This window comes from Rhinatrema bivittatum, chromosome 5 (genome assembly GCF_901001135.1).
Source record: "Rhinatrema bivittatum chromosome 5, aRhiBiv1.1, whole genome shotgun sequence".
In the NCBI taxonomy this organism is placed as follows: domain Eukaryota; kingdom Metazoa; phylum Chordata; class Amphibia; order Gymnophiona; family Rhinatrematidae; genus Rhinatrema; species Rhinatrema bivittatum.
Genome location: NC_042619.1, coordinates 343,079,648 through 343,098,822, shown reverse-complemented (window position 1 = coordinate 343,098,822; position 19,175 = coordinate 343,079,648). Strand labels below are relative to the sequence as shown.

General features: G+C 40.3%; 1 protein-coding gene across 3 annotated transcripts in view; it reads right to left on the bottom strand.

Annotated features, from left to right (window-relative positions):
* Positions 1 to 19,175, bottom strand: part of FARP1 (FERM, ARH/RhoGEF and pleckstrin domain protein 1) — a 400,646-nt gene that overhangs the window by 364,403 nt on the left and 17,068 nt on the right. Inside the window, exon 2 of one of the 3 annotated variants that reach the window (XM_029604480.1) lies at positions 15,478 to 15,559. The exons of the other annotated variants lie outside the window; for them this stretch is intronic. The gene's annotated coding sequence lies outside the window, so the exon portion shown is untranslated. The remainder of the gene's footprint in view (positions 1 to 15,477; positions 15,560 to 19,175) is intronic. 3 annotated transcript variants of the gene reach the window in all.

Below are 19,175 nucleotides of genomic sequence, written 5' to 3'. Positions count from 1 at the left end.
TTTATAATTCTTGATTTGTTTTATAAGGACTGGTGATGTTTCTCTTTTTCCTTTGTTGCACTGCATACAGAGTCTCTGGCTTGTTGCGGTTTTCAGTTCAGTTTTGGTCTGCATGTCTCTAGTTATGCTTTATGGTCTCTTTATTCTTTGTTAGGTGAGGATCTGCACTTGTGACTGAGGTGAGGTATTCTGCTGGCGTGCAGGGCTCTATAGCAGCCTGACTTGGTCCGTTTTCCTCATAGGAGGAGTTTGGAGTTTTAAGACCTGGTATAATATATTCAGTTTTGCCTTGTAAGGTGGTTACTGTTTGTATGCTGGAAGTTGGTGCTGTTTTGGTGTGGGATGTTTACTATTTATGCAACTTCTGTTCAGACAGAATACGTATCTTTCCCTTGTGTCATTCTTAACAATAAAAATAATACTGGGCTTTTATTTCCACCGTGAATTGTAATGAGCAGTGTGTCACACGTGAGCGTGGTCTGTCAGGTGTGTCACGATGGGGAAAAGGTTGAGAATCACTGTTCCATGTAACTATATATATATAGCAGAGAATTTCCCTGCTGAAGTTTTATTCTGTCTCCGTCTGCTGCAAGGAAAGATAAACTATCATAGGTAGATCAGAACAGCACAACCTACAAAACAGAAAACAGTGCAATTACCCTGCTCACAGCAACCTATACACAATGTCATTCTAACAGGCATAACATGGTACGTCTGGCAGCTGACACAAGATGAGAAACCTGTGTAATTTTACAATGTTATTTATTGATATTTAGCTCACATCTTTTCATTCATGACTCATGGGGATTTATATTCAGGTACACGGTTTCCCTTTCCGCAGAGGATTTATAATCTAATCTAAGGTGCCAATTTATTAAAGGGCTTATTTTATTTTTTTATTTATTTAAAGTTTTTGTATACCGACGTTCGTTTGGTAAACATCACATCGGTTTCCATGTAACATAAAACTGGCCAACAGGGCTTTACAATGAAACTGATAAGAGAACTGGGTGGTGATAAGGGGGGGGCTTCTCCTACTTTCTATCTATGGGGGAAAATGATTAGTAAATATAGCCCTGTTTTTGCCTGAGGCGACAGAGCATCAGCAGGTTTTGGATCCTGGATTCTGTGGTTCTCTGCCTGCTGCCCTAACCACTAGGCAGGAATGTGCCCATTATTGAAAAAAATTTCAATTAAATCCCAAAGATTTCAGTCACTATAGGCCAGCGGCCAATCTGCTATTTCTGTCAAAGTTAATTGAATGAGCACTAACAGAATAAAGTGAAGTGCTGGAGAACGTAGACAATCTGGATGAGAGAGAGGTCTGGCTTTTGTGCTATATTTTGGGTGAAAACATTAATGGTTGCCCTCATGGACAATTTACTTCAAATGTTGGATGGGGGAATTAGTTCAGTGCTTGTGATGTTAGTGATTACAGCCGCTTTTGACATTTCGTTAGGGTGGCTGAATGATAGAGGTATTACAGGTGAAGCATTAAGATGTTTCACTATTTTGGAAGGAAAATAGTCTTATAACTGCTTATTGCTTCTTTTCCTCTGTTTGTTTTGCACAAAACTGGGCATTGCACAGGGATCCTCTCTATCTCCTGTATTATTCAATATGGGGTACATTTTAAAAAAACAGCCCGCGCGTGAACAAAAGTACGCCGGATTTTAAAAGATACGCACGTAGCCACGCGTATCTTTTAAAATCCGGGATTGGTGCGCGCAAGGCTGTGCAAAATCGGCAGCCTGCCTCCGTTCCCTCCGAGGCCGCTACTTTTTTACTTTAGATACTGATAGAGATCTAGTATTTCACCAAGATTCATTGTTTTGCTGTCAAAAACTACATATTTTTGCAGATGTTTCTCAGGAGACAAGCAAAAAGGAAATCTTTTTTGCAATTAAAACGCCAGGTGTTCTCCCTTGGGGCAACTTTCTTTCTAAAATTCCCTTGTAAGTCTCTGGTAACATATCAGGGGAATACATTTATCTTGTTGGATCCAGTTCACTTGCATTTCTCTATTCTACAAGAATCACAATAATCCCTTGGGTGAGCAGATTTATTTCCTTTTCCATTTGGGGCACGTTATGGACTTGATATATTTACTGGCTGATTGTTGATTCTGTTCTTTTGAGATGTATTTCCTTGTATCTTATAGTCTTTTGGTTTTGGATTATGTATTTGGTTTAAAACTTAATAAAGTATACATTTAAAAAAAATACACATGAAAAAAGTATACTATATTTGTAATTGCTTTAAAGAAGAACGTCAGCATAGCTAAATCCAAAACTGTGTAGTACATAATTTCTCCAAGCTGTATTATATTATTTTCTAGATTACACAGGGTAAAAACGAGAAGTTCCATCTAGAATTAAAGGAGTCCATTGAACAATAGCGGCTATTTTTCCCTCTTTTCACAAATGGCAGGATACTATGACCCACATCTTTTGACCCACTATAGGGTCCTAGCATACCCGCCACAGGAGATTTTCTGATAAGAACCAAGTAGAAAGGTTAGAAGAAAACCAGGGAGGACACTTATCAGTATACTTTATGCCAAAGAATAGGGCTATTTAAACTGTGGACAAAAGAAGCAATTTTTGCAGACTGGTCATGGTATATAAATGGAAAATTGTGCAAATATTTCTTGAATGTGCTCACATAATTTATAATAATTTATTTACATAATTTATAGACAGACTGTACCAGGGCCCTAGGCGGGCCTTGCTTATTTGTACTAAAGTCTAAATATACTAAGCTATATCTTAATCCATTTTGTTAAACTGCATCTAACATCTTCCATCACTGTGATGTGAAGATCACAGATTTAGCATCCACAGAATTAGATGAAACTGTAAAGCAGCATTTTGCCAAGTTGTAAAAGGTGGAAAGCAAACAAAAACAGAATCTCAGAATTCAGTTACATTTACATGCATCTGTAATTTAATAAAGTTACTACTTTTCCGGGGGCCACCCTGTATAATAAGGGTAACTAATCTTTTTATTAGGAAAGTAAACACCAGAAATACAAACTCTGGTTTTCTAAAAACAAGGAGCTGAAATAGTAAGGAAAATAAATTTATAAACTGCCGGAGATCATAGAAAGAGGAAGAAAAGCAACAATATCTGGAAAAGCTAAGAGAAGCTGGGAAAGCGGTCAGGAATGTAATGAGGCAAATGAAAGAAAAAATAGCAAAACCGGTAAAATATGTCCGGTTTTGCTAACCCCCAAAAACGAGGGTTTTTGGGGGTTTTTTATTTTTAAGATATGTTAGTGATAGAAGGAAGTGCAAAAGTGTCATTGAGAGACAGAGATGGAGGAGAGGAACGTGTAGAGGCTGACAAGGAAAAAGCTAAATTGATTAAATATTTCTGTTTGGTGATCACTGTGGTAGGTCCAGGAGTTAGGACCACAGAAAGGAAATATAAATAGGATTGCAAATGAGGTAAACCCCTCGATCGATTTTTTCATGAGGACCTAACTAAACTAAAAGTTGATAACGTGAAGGGGCCGGGCGGGCACTAAGGAAGCTTACAGGAGCTCTGACGATCCCACGAGGACTGATCTTTTCAATGCTTCTTTATAAGTCGGGAGTAGTTCCGGAGGACAAAACAGGCTGAAACGGTTCCTACTCACAAGAGTGAGAGGATGGAAAATACAGGCTGTTTAGTCTGACCTTTCTGGTAAGCACATTAATGGAGCCACGGTTAAAACAGATAATGCAGTTTCTGAAATGCAATGGATTGCAAGATCCAAGGCGGCTCTTGTCAGACAAATCCAATCAACATCTTTGACTGGGTGCCCACAGTTAGATCTGGGGAGAGTGCTAGACGTAGTGTACTTGGATTCCAGTAAGGCCTTTGATACGGTTCTACACAAGTGACAAATAGATTGCGCACCCTTGGTATAGGCGCTAAAGTGACTGACTGGGTAAGAAACTGGTTGAGTGGGATGCAATAAGGAGTAGTGATAAATGGAGATCACTCTGAGGAAAGGGGCATTACTAAAAGTGAGCGACATTGCAGAAGAATTATTGGGAAACTCTTGTCTTTTTGCAGATACTAAAATTGTAATAGGGTAGACAGCCAGGAAGGTGTGGAAAATATGAGGAGGCATCTAGCAAAGGTCAAAGAATCATCTATATTCTGGCAGCTAATACTTAATGCTAAAAAAAAAAATAATCCAGTGTTATACATTTAAGCTGCAAAAACCCAAGGAAGAGGTACAGCATGGGGGTGAAATTCTTCTAAGTGCGAAAGAAGAGCAGGATCTGGGGGTGATTGTATTGAATGAAAGGTAGATAAGGCGACAGCAAAAGCCAGAAAGATGCTTGGCTGCATAGTAAGAGGAATAGTCAGCATAAAAAAAAAGAGGAGGTGATATTGCCCTGTGGCTGGTGAGAGCTCATTTGAAATACTGTGTACAGTTCTGGAGACCACATCTTAGAAAAAAATATATATAAACCAATTGCAGTTGGTCCAAAGGGTGCCTATTAAAATAATTAGCGGTCTTCGTTCTAAAGCATATGGGGTCAGACAAAGACCTAATAATGTATACAGCAGAGGAAAGACAGGCCAGGGGAGACATGATAGAGACCTCCAAGGTTTCCATGCACAGGAGACAGGAAAAAGAGGCTCCAGAACGATGGGGGTCATAGGATACGGGTGAAAGGGGGTGGATTCAGGAGTAATCTAAATATTTCCATACAGAGGATAACAAAACGTGCTGGAAACAAGGAGAAGAAAGCATGGGATAAACAGGGCTGATTCTCTGCAGGCGTGGTAGGGATTGAATGGTTAGGGTGGATAAGCGGGGTAGATAGGCTGTTGGGTCTTCTCCTGCCATCGTGCTTCTATGTTTCATGGAAGCAGTTTCTTCATTGCCTTCTTCTTTCTGACATCCAGAGTCAGATTTAATTAGCTGGGAGTCCACATTTACAGACGGCACCTGATTTGGATAAAAAATGCAAAGGGTATAAAACCCCCTCTGGCAGCCAGTTTAAATCTTGATGGCAATGACGGATTTTACTTGCGCTACTAATTTAACTTTGCTGCTGTTGCCTGGAACAGATCTGGTTTGCACCGCGTGTCCAACAGTCAAAGTGGCCATGATACCATACTTCTAACTTAATTTATCAAATCCGTCAATCTATGAATCAAAACCTGTTATTTTATTTTTATTTAGATTTATATTCCACTTTTTGGCACTTCAAAGTGAATTTCATTCATGTACCGAGGGTATTTCCCCATCCCCAGAGGAATTACTACAATCTGTGGGCCTCTTTTACGAAGCATTTTCCCCATAGACAAAGCATTTACTAAATCAGGTCCTGAGGCAAGAGAGGGTAAAGTATCGTGCCCAAGATCACGAGGCGTGGCAGCGGGATTTCAACCCTGGTTCCCCTGCTTCACAGCCCCCTGCTCCAACCACTAAGTTACTCCTTAACTTTCAAACATTAGGAGCTCCAGAAACTGCTTTATCAGCCACGATCTTAACTTGCCCTTCAATGTTGCCCTGTTTCAGGAGCTCACGCAGTTAGCAGATATTCCAAGTGCATACAAATTGCTGGTAATGCTCTTTGCCTAATAAACTGCACTAAGCTAGGAACGTTACACAATCAGTGGTTACTGCTGCAGTTAGACTGCTGGACTCCCTGTACCAAGCTTATAACCTGGACAATGTTTGAACGTTTCCCTGAGCGGAAACCAAGGCATCCAACATCAGAAACACAGGTGTCTCCAATATCACTTACCAAAAAAATGAGTGACTGCAGTGTAGGCAGCATGAACTGCTCTGGCATCATTCCATGAAGCAGCTCAGAGAAGCGCTGAGATCTGGTGAAGTTATAAGATATGGTTTGGAATCACCTTTGCTACTTTTTTTTTTTTGGCAATTATAGCTGGCAAAAAATAAATCTTACCAACTTGAGATGAATTCTGTTTGAAAAACAGGCAGGTCATGGTTTTTCAGGCTCCTTGATACAACTAAAAGGTGGAATATATATATTTTTGTGCATCTGTTGCTTCATCTGCTACAACTAAAACTGAATCATATTCTGCCAGTTCAAATTTTGTAGACTGAAAGCAGTTACCTCTGGTAGATAATCATGAAAGGCTGCCAACATTTGCCAAGTACTTTTCCAAATACTCCCCTGATTTTTTTCAAAAGACAAGTTGATAGCTGTGAATACTGCCACCAAAGAGCGAGCAGGAAACTGTCTTAATCCTTGGTGAACCAGCAGTAAAATAAGTTGCACCCTGCCACCAGACCAGAAATGTAATCTGACCAGCACCTGCAAATTGGCCTCATTACCCTGTAATGTCATCATGTCAATTTTGTCCTTCTAACCCTTATGTATGACTTTAACAACACTTCGTTATGCCAATAGCATTTCCTGAACTTAAATGCTCCCACTAGCTTGAAAATAGTTTCTCTCCTTGCTAAATTACTTTCAGTCTCTCTTTTACACGCTGTTTGTTTTCTGTTCGGATCCACATACCAGGCAGAATTATTTTGTTTTACATGCAATTCAGGCCTTACATGGCAGTTAATGGTGTTTTTTTGATTAATGCATCCAGAGTCATCTTGCAAGACAGACAAAAATCCCCTCTATCTGAAGGTTAAGTTCCTACATGGAACTGCTTAACACCATCCTGACTAGAAATGTATTTAGTGTCTTCATTTTTCAGCAATCTTCTAGCTTCTTAATTTAACTTTTTAAAGTAAAACTTACTGAATAAATTACTCTGCCTTATTGACTGGCGCCTTTCAATCTTGACCCGTGACCATTGGATGTACTTTGTCACGTAATTTAGATTCAAGCCACTTATCTTTCCGTAATGGTAAGAACTGACTTGGAATAGCAATTTATTATTTGAGGTTGATTTCACAGACAAATGACATTGGAGCCTATACATTACAATTAGTGTAAGCCTTCTGATTTCCTTGCACTCAGAGGTTAATAAAAATGCTGAGATCCCATTAAGAATGTCCCCGAGCTTGCAGCAGTCTCTAAGGATCTCCTTCTGATGACTAGTCAGTTGGAGCTCAGAAACCGAAGATGCTGCACTGATATAGTTTGAGAAAGGACCCTAATTATTTTTGTTGAAAAAGACAGCAGCAGTGACCTTGGAGATTTTAGAAGGGAAGATCCTACAAGGGGAAGTAGCTGATGGCCCCCCCCAGTCAGTGCCTCACTACCTGCAAGGAATTTCACTAAGGATTCACAGTCTCTCTCACCTGCAGGCCTGTTTGCACTGAACTGATAGATAAATGCTGCTTATGGACACGCAGGATTGAGAAACTGATAATATTCTCTGCTCACAGTTTGTGGAAATCTTGTCTATGCATTTAAATTGTATACACAAATGTACAAGAGTAAAAAAAAAACGTTATGCTGTTACCGTAGAACATTTTATTAAAACTATAACTGCATCATCAATGTAATTGCTGCTGTGTACCGAAAACATTTTCTATGTTTCTATACTTTGCTGTGGTGGTTCTCCTTTCCCTCAATGCAAAATCTGCAGTCGTTTTCACCAATTGTTTAATAATGAAAAATTTAATATCACTCAAAGAATGTTTCTTATCCACCCAATGGTCCACCAGCAGGACATGTTCTCTCAAAGATTTAATCCGGCTTTCTGTGGCGTGCTATATGCTATTATATGTCCGTGTGGCTTGATTTATGTGGGTCAAACTGTGAGGCCGATTAGGCTGCGTATTATTGAACATAGAAGCCAGATTAAATCTTTGAGAGAACATGCCCCACTGGTGGAACATTGGGTGGAAAAGAACCATTGAGTGATATTAAAATTTTCGTTATTTAAACAATTATGTCTGAAGAATGGGGGTGACTTGTCTGCGGCATTAAGAAAAACCGAACAGCGTTTCATTTTTAATTGGTGTACGTCGGTACCGAAGGGCCTTAATGCCCCTTTGTTCGCCCCTTCGTTCACCCCTGAGATAACCCACAACGGACAACTCCAAAGCATGGACAACGAAAGAACAGGATCAGGAATACAGAACATCAAAACCTGACTAAACAAAGGTAATTATGGAAACACTCACGCACACAAGAACAAAACCAGTTACAAAACAAACAATACTAAAAAAAACCCCATCCACCAACCTCATACAAATAAAGACCAAAACAACTAACACCACCACAAGCAAACTACTAATGTTAACCTTCCTACTAGTAAATGCGCAATCTATTACAAAGAAATTCCCTATAATCACGGACATGTTGTATGACAAAAAACCAAGCTTCATAGCAATCACCGAATCTTGGTTAAAAAAATCAGATACTGTGTTAAAGAACCAAATCGCACATAAAAACTATGATGTCTTCTCAATCCCAAGAACAAATAAGAGAGGAGGGGGACTACTACTAATAATCGAAAAAAGTCTAAAATGTAAACTAATACAGACAATACCTCCAAAGAATCAGGAAATCACTCTGTTTGAAACTAATAAATTACAAATTTGTCTTATATACTGCCCCCCCCACCCTCCTAGAACTAAACATCTCCCCACTAATTGAATTCCTAACAACTCAACTCAACACCTCTAAACCCACAATTGTACTAGGTGATTTCAACTTACACATGGACACACACACCCCTTATCTCACACATGTCAAATACTATTAGATTTCATGACAGCACTAGGCTTCATCCTGACAACTGACAAACCCACTCACAAAGCAGGACACTCTCTTAACTTAACATTTATCAATCACGACCACTTAGAACATAGCAAATCGGAATACACTCCGATACCATGGTCAGACCACTTCCTAATAAAATCCTCGATCAAATTTACGGAAAAACAAACAATACAAAACAAAGACCCCATCAACTTTGAATACCGCCCTCCATACAACATAGACTCCCTGAAAGACAAACTAGAAGAAAAACTAACCGAAATAGACTGCACAGACTGTGACTCCACCATAACAGCATGGGCACAAACAACCAAAAACTTAGCCAACGAGATCAACCCAATAAAAAAGATTGACATAAAAGAACCCAAAGAATCAAACCCATGGCATAACGAAAAGATAAAGATAATCAAAAGAAACCTTAGGAAAAAAAGAGAAGGAGTGGAAAAATAATAAAACAACAGACAACCTGACTAAATACAGAAAGCAGCTAGCCTACTATAAACAAGTAATTCTCAACGCTAAAAAACAATATTACAGCACTAAGATAGAGAAATTCTCAAATAATCCACGAGCCCTGTTCACCATAGTAAAAAATCTAACTGACAAAAATGACAATTCTCAGAACCTACCAATAACCAAATGTAATAAAATAGCTACCTTCTTTAATGACAAAATCACGAATCTAAAAGCAAAAATCCCTAGAATAAACAAACAAAAAATCAACATGCAAAAAAGAGATGTTAAGCAATGGGAAGCATTTGACGAAATATCCGAAATTGAAGTTGAATCAATACTAAAAAAACTAAACCCAGCCCCACATGGACAAGACACAATCCCAACCGCAGATTTGAAAAAAGTAGCCAACGTAGTCTCTCCAACTAACAAAAATCATCAACCTATCACTAAAAGAAGGAAACATGCCAGACTCACTAAAAGGAGCAATAGTAAAACCAATTCTAAAGAAAAAAAACAGCAACCATCTAATCATGAGGAATTATAGACCAGTATCAAACCTGCCCTTAATTGCTAAACTAATAGAAAAGCCATACAAAAACAATTAACAGAACACTTAGAGAGCAACAATATATTGTACCCATCACAGCATGGCTTCCGCAAAAACTTCAGCACTGAAACACTACTACTTGCACTAACAGACAACATCATGAGAGGGTTTGACAGTGGTAAACAGTACATTATAGTAATGCTTGACCTTTCAGTGGCATTCGACACAGTTAACCATGACATATTGATAAACAGATTAGAAGAAACAGGATTAAGCAACTTGACAATCAAATGGTTTAAATCATACCTAAACAACAGATACTTCCAAGTGCAAATCAAAGAAGTAATGTCAGAGAAAATAAACCTTCAAACAGGAGTTCCACAGGGATCTGCCCTATCCGCCACATTGTTCAACATATACATGCTACCTTTATGTCACCTACTAGCAGGTTTAGGAATTTGCACTACATCTACGCCGATGATATTCAGTTAATACTCCCAATTGATGACACAATTGAAAAAACATTAAACTTAGCCAACATGTACCTAGATATAATAAAACAACTTCTAAACCAAATGGAACTAGTGATCAATATAGAGAAAACTGAATTCTTACACCTAGAACGTAAAAACATAATGATCATTCAGAAACCAATTACACTCAACAACAACCAAAAAATACATCTAGCTGAGAAAGTAAGAAACCTGGGAGTGATAATAGACTCTGAACTAAGTATGAAACAACATATATCTCAAAAAGTAAGAGAAGGATACGCCAAACTTATGACTCTCAGAAGATTAAAACCTCTACTAACGACCACCAACTTCCGCTCAGTTTTACAAGCCTTAATCTTTTCCAGTACAGACTATTGTAATGCCCTCCTACTGGGCCTGCCATACAACACAATAAGACCATTACAGATTCTACAAAACACAGCGGCAAGAATTTTAACTGGGAAAAGTAAGAGAGACCATATCACGGAAACCTTAATAGAATTACACTGGTTACCCATTGAACAAAGAATACAATACAAAACTTTATGCACCATTCATAAATTAATACACGACGAAAAAGCAGAGTGGCTGAACACAGCCCTCCGTGTACATACCCCCCACAGAAATCTAAGGTCAGCAAACAAAGCACTGCTAACTATTCCATCAGTCAAAACGGCCAGATTAACTCAAGTAAGGGACAGGGCCCTATCCCTAGCAGGACCTATAATATGGAACACCATGCCGGTGGAAATCAGACTGGAAAGAGACATCAAAACATTCAGAAAGAATTTAAAAACATGGCTATTTAAGCAAGCATACCACAAAGAGAATCGAGAGTAGAACCCAGGGAACTGTTAGTTGTGGTCAAGCAAACACCCACACAAACACACTCCTTCCTTCTTAAAGTGTGTCTTCTCTCCTATATTCTAAATTCTTCTTTTTATTTTATACAACAAAGAACTAGAGTTAAGCAACACAAATCTTATAACGGAGTTAGAAAAACTGGACATGACTTATAAAACTCACCAAATAGTATTTATTAGGATATTATGTTACAGTATTTTTGATGGCACCTGTTTAAGAGTTAGAATTCTAAACACTTTATACAACATAGTTTTTGTGCCTTTTTGTGAACTGTTGTGATGGCACCCGCTTAACGACGGTATAGAAAAGATTTTAAATAAATAAACGGACCGATCGAACGGAATGCCTTTCTTTAGATTACTGCATTTAGTAAACAGTGAGCATTGGTGTGCCATGATTGAGATTGAAGAGGCGATGAATATGTCAGGATATCGTGCAGGATTTGGACTGTATGAACAGAATTCATTAAGTGGATTTTAGTAGTCATGTCAACACTTTATATGGGATTCAGGTGTAGGTAATTATGGGAGGTGATTTTGGACAGTTTCACTTTATAAGAGGGGAAGGAACTGATGCGGAATGATGTTTTGTGAATGACGGAGTAGCACATCAGTTCCGGTAAAAAGTGAGTACGGATGTGTCTGGCAGCTGGAATCGGATATGGTGTGGAGGTAAAGTTGGTTGTTTTAGTTTAAGTTTAATGTGGTATATTCATTCATTTATAGATAAATTCAATTGAATTGAAGAAAATGTATAATTGTGACATTTGAGGATCGTTGTTGTAAGCAATCAATTACGTATGAAGATATGGAGTAACAGATTGGAGTTGAGAAACTCATATTGCGGTGGTACTAGGTGAAATACGAGTTAAAGGGCCTTTGAGGTTGTTACGGTATTCTTGGGATTTTAGGAGTAATTTCAATGGTTTTGATTGTAGGATACAATTTGAAGAAATAGTGCGGTGACAGAATGTTGGATTAGTCCCTGAGGAAGCCCTCATGAAAGAGGGTGAAACGAAGATATCTTTGTTGGACTTGGTACCTTAGAAGAAGAATAAATTATGACTATGAAGGAAATAAGTATTCTATGATATCCGTGAAGAATATACATGAGCAAGTGATTGCAATAAATAACAATTGTATGTAATAAAAATTAATGTATAGGAAATTTTGTATTAGATATTGTGTATGTTTAAAAAATTATTGTGCAAAGCTTTATGTGCTTTAATTGCTTTTAAGTAGTATGTGTGGGGTGTGAGTGTGCTAGTGAGTTTTTAATTGTCTAGATAGATGGTGAATACAGAATTTGTTTTGAATAAACATATAGAATAATACTCTAAGTATATGGTTTCTCTGTGTTGCTCATTTACCCTCTGCATTGTGATACCGTGCTAGCCTGTAGCCAGCAGGTGTCAGTACGATTCCTCGGCTGGTTTGGTCACTCCTCCTGCTTCTGACTTTAACCTTCACTGGAAGAAAACTAACACACTAATGCAATTTCACATTTTTCCTCCCACATTCTCCATCTTGCACAAGTGGGTAAAGCACAGAAGTGACCACAGGATACAGTTCTCTTCCATGCCCTTTCAATGCCACTCTTCAGCCACTAAGTTGCACCTTACATAAATAGTATGTAAATCAGAGATTCACCTTACCGAAACTTAAAGAGCAGGATCAAACCTGGGTAACCAAATTAGCATGTAAAGTATTAATAACCAAGGGAACGCAATTGTACTCTCTCAACGCTAGCTGAGGTATCTTCTATCCTGGATAAAGTTAGGTTAGTCCAATACAGAGGTTTTATGTTATATTATTAGTTTTGTTTGTTGATCTTTATTGGCACGCAATACAAGATAAGAAAAATGAAGTGGTATGTATATTGAAAGTCCTCCTGTCCTCTATATTCACTGTCTATAAGTGGCTTCTGAGCACACTAAACCCACATGCGAAGTTGTCCTGAATATTAAATTCAGCCCTACAAGCATCACAATCAGGTCTGGTTTTCAGGTCAATCAAAATCTGCAGACTAATCTGGAACACAAATAGATCTGATGAATATTTTATTGTGAATACCCTAAGAACCATACTGTTTTGGTTTGGGGTTTTTTTTTTGCTCGAGGACCAGAACTGCTCTCCTCAGAAGTGAAAATGAAAGGAAAACAGAGTCCTTTTCTTTAATGTAGGATTCGGATAGAATCACCAGCTTCTTTTTTAAATTTTATTTTGTTAAGAATGCATAGGAGTTGCTAAGCAACACCACCGCGCCTCATCACGTTGGCTCTGAAACAGAGAGAGAAGCCAGAGGCAGTGAGAAAGCTGTAAGAGCCTCACTGAAAGAACAAAAGGAAAAACAAACTCAGAGGAGGAGGCGGCAAAAACTCAAGGGGTGTGAAAAGAAAAACATGAGCAGCACAATAACTAAAGCAGATACAAATGATAAGGTGGAGGGAGGAGGCCATGAAGATCTTTCAGTTAATAAAATACCAGAAATTTAGCATCAAAGAAAAGCTTGGAGCAAAACGAGTGGCACGGTGGCCTCCCATATTGCTGTATTGCTCACTTTAGTACAACGGCCTCTACAAGACACCTAACAACTTAAATATGATTTAAAAACTGATGCGCCATATTAAAATGGAGTACAACGCACATATTGAATATGATTTTACATGCAAGTCGTCATCTGCATTTCTGTGCTAGGAATCATGATTCAGACACATCGTAATTTAAAAAAAATATTAAGAAAACATGACTGAAATCACCAAACCGCTACTACACAATTGTGCAACTCATTTAAATGTATTCACCAGACACCAATTGGGATGGAAATCGAAGCTTTCAGATAAAATATTCCAGGCTAACTATGGTGAGCCAATGACGTCAGTAACCAAAGTGCCACTCACCATGAATGCTACTGCCCCTCTCCAAAGAGACACCATTCTCAAATGATACTAAAGACGCAAGTCACCAACATCCAACCTGATAATTCCTGATGTCTACTTCTGAAGGGCACATGCAAGGCTCCTCATTACTGTCCTAGGCTTCATTCAAAGAAACAGCTGGGTGCTGGGAGCCTGAACATAACCTGCTGCCATGTTCCCTATCTGCCCTCACTCTCTACACAAACACAATACATGCAGGCTTAATACATTAATATAAGGGCCCAAGCTGGGTGCTGGGAGCCTGAACATAACCTGCTGCCATGTTCCCTATCTGCCCTCACTCTCTACACAAACACAATACATGCAGGCTTAATACATTAATATAAGGGCCCAAGCTGGGTGCTGGGAGCCTGAACATAACCTGCTCCCAGGTTCCCTATCTGCCCTCACTCTCTACACAAACACAATACATGCAGGCTTAATACATTAATATAAGGGCCCAAGCTGGGTGCTGGGAGCCTGAACATAACCTGCTGCCATGTTCCCTATCTGCCCTCACTCTCTACACAAACACAATACATGCAGGCTTAATACATTAATATAAGGGCCCAAGCTGGGTGCTGGGAGCCTGAACATAACCTGCTCCCATGTTCCCTATCTGCCCTCACTCTCTACACAAACACAATACATGCAGGCTTAGAAAAATCAACTTGCCCGGAGCAAAATGGCTTTTTCCCTACAGGAAAGGTGAAGTTTTTGACCTTGACTGGAGTCTTGGAGGGTGTTTTTGACCTGAATAAAGTACTTGGGAGGATACCGGTGAGGACAGTGGAGAGGTTGATAGGGGGGAGTAAATGAGCGAGGGTGTGGGGTGGAGGAGAGAGAGAGAGCACTGCACCTGGGTGAAGAGGGATAGAGAGCAGGCTGCATGGGTGCGGCGTAGCGAGATATTCACTGTCCAGAGAAGAAATTCGTGTACATGCATTGCTGGCACCTGGTCTCCTCATTACGTAAAAACCTTAATTTGAGCAATCATTAAATTAACTTAAAAAAAAAGACCTGAATGAGCCATAAAGATTTAGGGCCCACATTTCTGTTCACACTAAAACTGGAAGCTTTGATGCGCGAGACTGTCTTGCAAGTCAGCGGTGACTGCTGTTGGTGTCTGCTATTTGCACAGTGCTTAATTAATTACATCCAAGCCCCTTTAACAGGGAAACCAAAGTAGCACAGAACTGCTGCATTAGTAGTTAATTTAAAATCTTTCTGAAGAAAACTGTGTTGAATCTTTTCTAATGGTCCTTTTGCTTTCTGGTCTTTACACTGCCTTTTACTTTTATTTACTGGTCCGCTTTTTTATTTCTGTGTCTATTATAGTCATCCTTTCTGCAAGATTACCACTCATTTATTTTCTGACTGAAAATGTCCATTTTGTGCCACTGGGCAAAACTAATAAATGATTTATGCCTTCTTTTCACCTCCTTCCCCCGTGCCATGACAGTAGCAGAGGTGGCAGCAGCGGGTAAAGGCTCTGCAGTGCTTCCTGATGGTGAAAATGTCTCCCACCTGGATTCTGACTCATGAAGTCTGCTAGAGACGCGAGGCCAATCCCAGCAGCAGGAAGCAGGCAGCGGCTGTCAGGATAGTTCTGCAAAGAAACAAGACTGGGTCAAAGTCTAATTGCAGATGAGAGGCAAACACAGGCAGCAGCAGGTCCGTTCCTAACGCTGGCTGCTTCTCATCTTAGTGGCCGCTGATTTCTGGGCTCCTTCGTTTTCACCCATAAATTCCCAGATACTTCCATAGGTGCCAATAGGTTTAAACCGATATTCACCCTAACTTTAGGCTGCTTAAAGAGCTGCTCCAGAGCTGCCGCTGCTGAAAGCCAGGGAGGGCCAGAATGCATTGCTTATGTTTCGAGTCTCACCCCCACCCTCCAGTGCCGCTCATGGACTGTTTCATGTCTCACCTTCTCACCCCCCAACCCCCAACCCCAAGCAGCCAAAAGTGGTGCAATGAATGCATTTCAAGCAGGCCCTGTCCACCTGCGCAGAAGCAGAGGTGCAGCGATGCAGAGCGCGGGAGCCTCAGTAAAGAGAGGAGAAGCCAAGAGCCACCACCAGTAAGGATGAATGCTGTTCTAATGGGGGGGGGGGGGGGGGGGAGGGAGGAGGGAGATTCTCAGCAGGGTGGAGAAGGCCATGCTAGGCAGGGGAGGGAGGAGGGAGATTCTCAGCAGGGTGGAGAGGGCCATGCTAGGCAGGGGATAGGGATCCTGCTGGGTGGGTGGGAGAATCTGTTAAATGTTTTATTGTCCTGCCTTCTGTCCACCAAAAGAAACTCCTATATTTAGCTGGAAAACAAGGAGTCATTTTTTCAACTGAATTCCTCCTCATCATAATAAAGCCTGATAAATTCCCATGAAGGAGGAGGAATAATAAAAACTGAAAACGAAGTTCCCTACGGATTTGCCAGCTCTTCGGCTGTCATGAGGCTAAAGGATAGCACAGGTGATCCAGAAATCAGAGAGGTGGGTGCCTGACTCTTCCTGAGGCAGTGACAGGTGCTTGTACCTGCAGTGTGGGAACCCTCTCCTGCAGCACTGGCGGAGGACTGGGAACCCTCTCCTGCAGCACTGGGGAGGACTGGGAACCCTCTCCTGCAGCACTGGCGGAGGACTGGGAACCCTCCAAAAGGCTTTCAAGTGCTCCTACCTGAAATCCACTGCACTACAGGACATTTTTTGTTCCCTTCCAATGCTCCCTTTTTCTATGCATCTATTGCACTATAAATGTGAAAATCTTTCCAATAATTTTCAAGTAACAAACTTCATTTTCATCTCTGCAACAAGAAGGGTTCCTTAATCTTAAAAAATGTCAGATAGTAAGCAACACTTTTCTTGTGTCCATAAGTTTCATATCAGCAAAGCCAATTCAGGAAGAAAAAGCAATGAATCCTGATCTCACCCCCAATCAATACACCTCCAGCTTAATAAAAGAAATCATTTACCAATGTTTCCCTTCTGCTCTAAAATTAAACCGACAAGGAATCCATGCCAAAGAGGAGGACGGCACAAACTGCAGTCAAGAGCACAAAAGGCAGGGAAGGTTATTTTCTTTATTTTCCCCGCAACCGCAATAATTGTTTTAAGGACCAAAGTGAACACAGGTCAAAACGCAGAATCATAAGACACCACCTTCATGGGTGTCCGGAGCTATAAAGTGAGATATTCCCACGAGTCAGCTTTCAAATGTGCACAGAAACCAAAGACAAAGGTGAACGGTACAATTAGATTTCTTGAAGAAAGAGCCGAGCGTGCTAAAAACAAGGAAACACTTCTTCTGTGATTATCTGACCCAATATGTAACAGACGCGGCAGAAAGAGAACTGATAGTAATTCAAGATTATAACAGACAATAAAACAGGAGTCATTTTAGAATCCTTCAGAAAAACTGGCATCTATTAGATCCTTGCTTGAGACTTGCTGCCAGAAGCCCTCAAGTAAGTACAACATTAAATACTTGCATGCAAATGGGAAAAAAGAGAGACAACATCTGGAAAGCTATGAATAGTAATGCGCACAGCATGGTAAATAAAGTCCCGGGTCTAGAGTCAGCCATGGAAGAGTACAGAGAACACACCAGCAAGAAACACTGACAGCTCTGAATATGAGTGACTTTCAGATTTTACACACTGATAAAAAAAAGTCTGAAGCAGAAAATCAGAGAAAATACATTTACTGGAAAAAAAAAACATCATAAAAAGTAATTACATAAAAGATGGCTCCATGTTTACAAGATCTAAGTTTCTGAATTTAACGTCTTCACATTTTGTAACGTGAAACCTCTGGCCCCGAGGATGGCAGGTGTCAGCTAATGCCCAATAACTGTATGAAAGGCTTACTTATTCAGAGTTCTACTTCCACGACGGGAGCGGAAGTAGAAACAATGCTAAAAGCCAGAATAACCACAAGAAAGGCACAAAGTCCCCACAGTTTCAGACCCTCCTTCATGGCTAGCCGGGTTCTAAAAGGGCTGGAAGCTCAAACAATAGGAAAAAGATACCAGCACACCCTCTTCCACCCCCCAAAAAGGACTTAGCTCAAACTGCCACAATAAATATGCAATTCTACCATTCCTACTAACAAAACTTGCTAAAGATCGACGTGAAACAAAGCAAACTTGATTCACATCTTATCTAAATCAGATCCTAATTTTGATCTCTAGAAGTGAAAGCCCAACATTTGATTTAACATAAGCTCAACAGGCACACAATTAACGTTCTCACAAACGTGCCGTATATACTCGCGTATAAGTTGAAATATTTTACCCCAAAAATTGATCCTTAAAATCGAGGTTGTCTTATCCACGGGTCAGTCCACATTAATGCCGGTATTGTAATGTAAGATACATGTTTGAATCGTTTGCACGCTCCTCCTCCTCCCAATCCCTTTGGCTCACCCACTGCTATGAGGACAACGACTGCACTCGCAGTCACGCAGGCACGTCCTCCCTGAGTGGCACTTTAGAACCACGTTGTTCAACGCGCGCCACTGGGACTCCGCGGGGGAGGAAGGACGACACGCATGAGCGAACGCACTTTTACCGCAGTCCTCATAGCAGCAGTGAGAGTTGGAGCCAAGGGATCCGGAGGAGTTTTGGGGAGAGAAACTGTCCTACCGCTACACTGGGACACCGCAGGGGAGGAGGAAGGATGTTCCTGAGCAAGTGCAAGTGCTGTCATTGTCAAGATAGCAGCGGGTGAGTTAAAAAATTGGGAGGGGGGGGGAGGATTCGAACCGGAGGTACAGACATGAGGGAGGAAGGGAAGGATTCTGACAGCAGGGACAGCCATTAGAGTAAAGACATCTTAACCTCATGAAAATGAGCATTGAGAAGAAAGAGAAGAGCAATTTGCACCGCATCTCTGAAACTGAAGGTTATAGAACATGCAAAGGAGGCCAATAATTATTTAGCTGCAAGAGAATTTGACATTAGTGAAAAACTTGTCAGACGATGGAGAAAAAAATGTTCCTAGAAATGCCAAAGTCAAAGAAAACCTTACATTTCAAAATTGTGCCTTTTGAAGGAATGGAAAAGGATTTGAATGACTGGATAATGGAATGCAGACAGAATGGCTACATTGTGATTCTCTCGCGCATTAGGATTTGTGCCCTTCAAAAGGCAAAAGAAGAAAAATATCAGTGACCGAAAGTCTGAAAGAATTCACAGCACTGTCTGGTTGGTGTTCGCGACTCATGAACA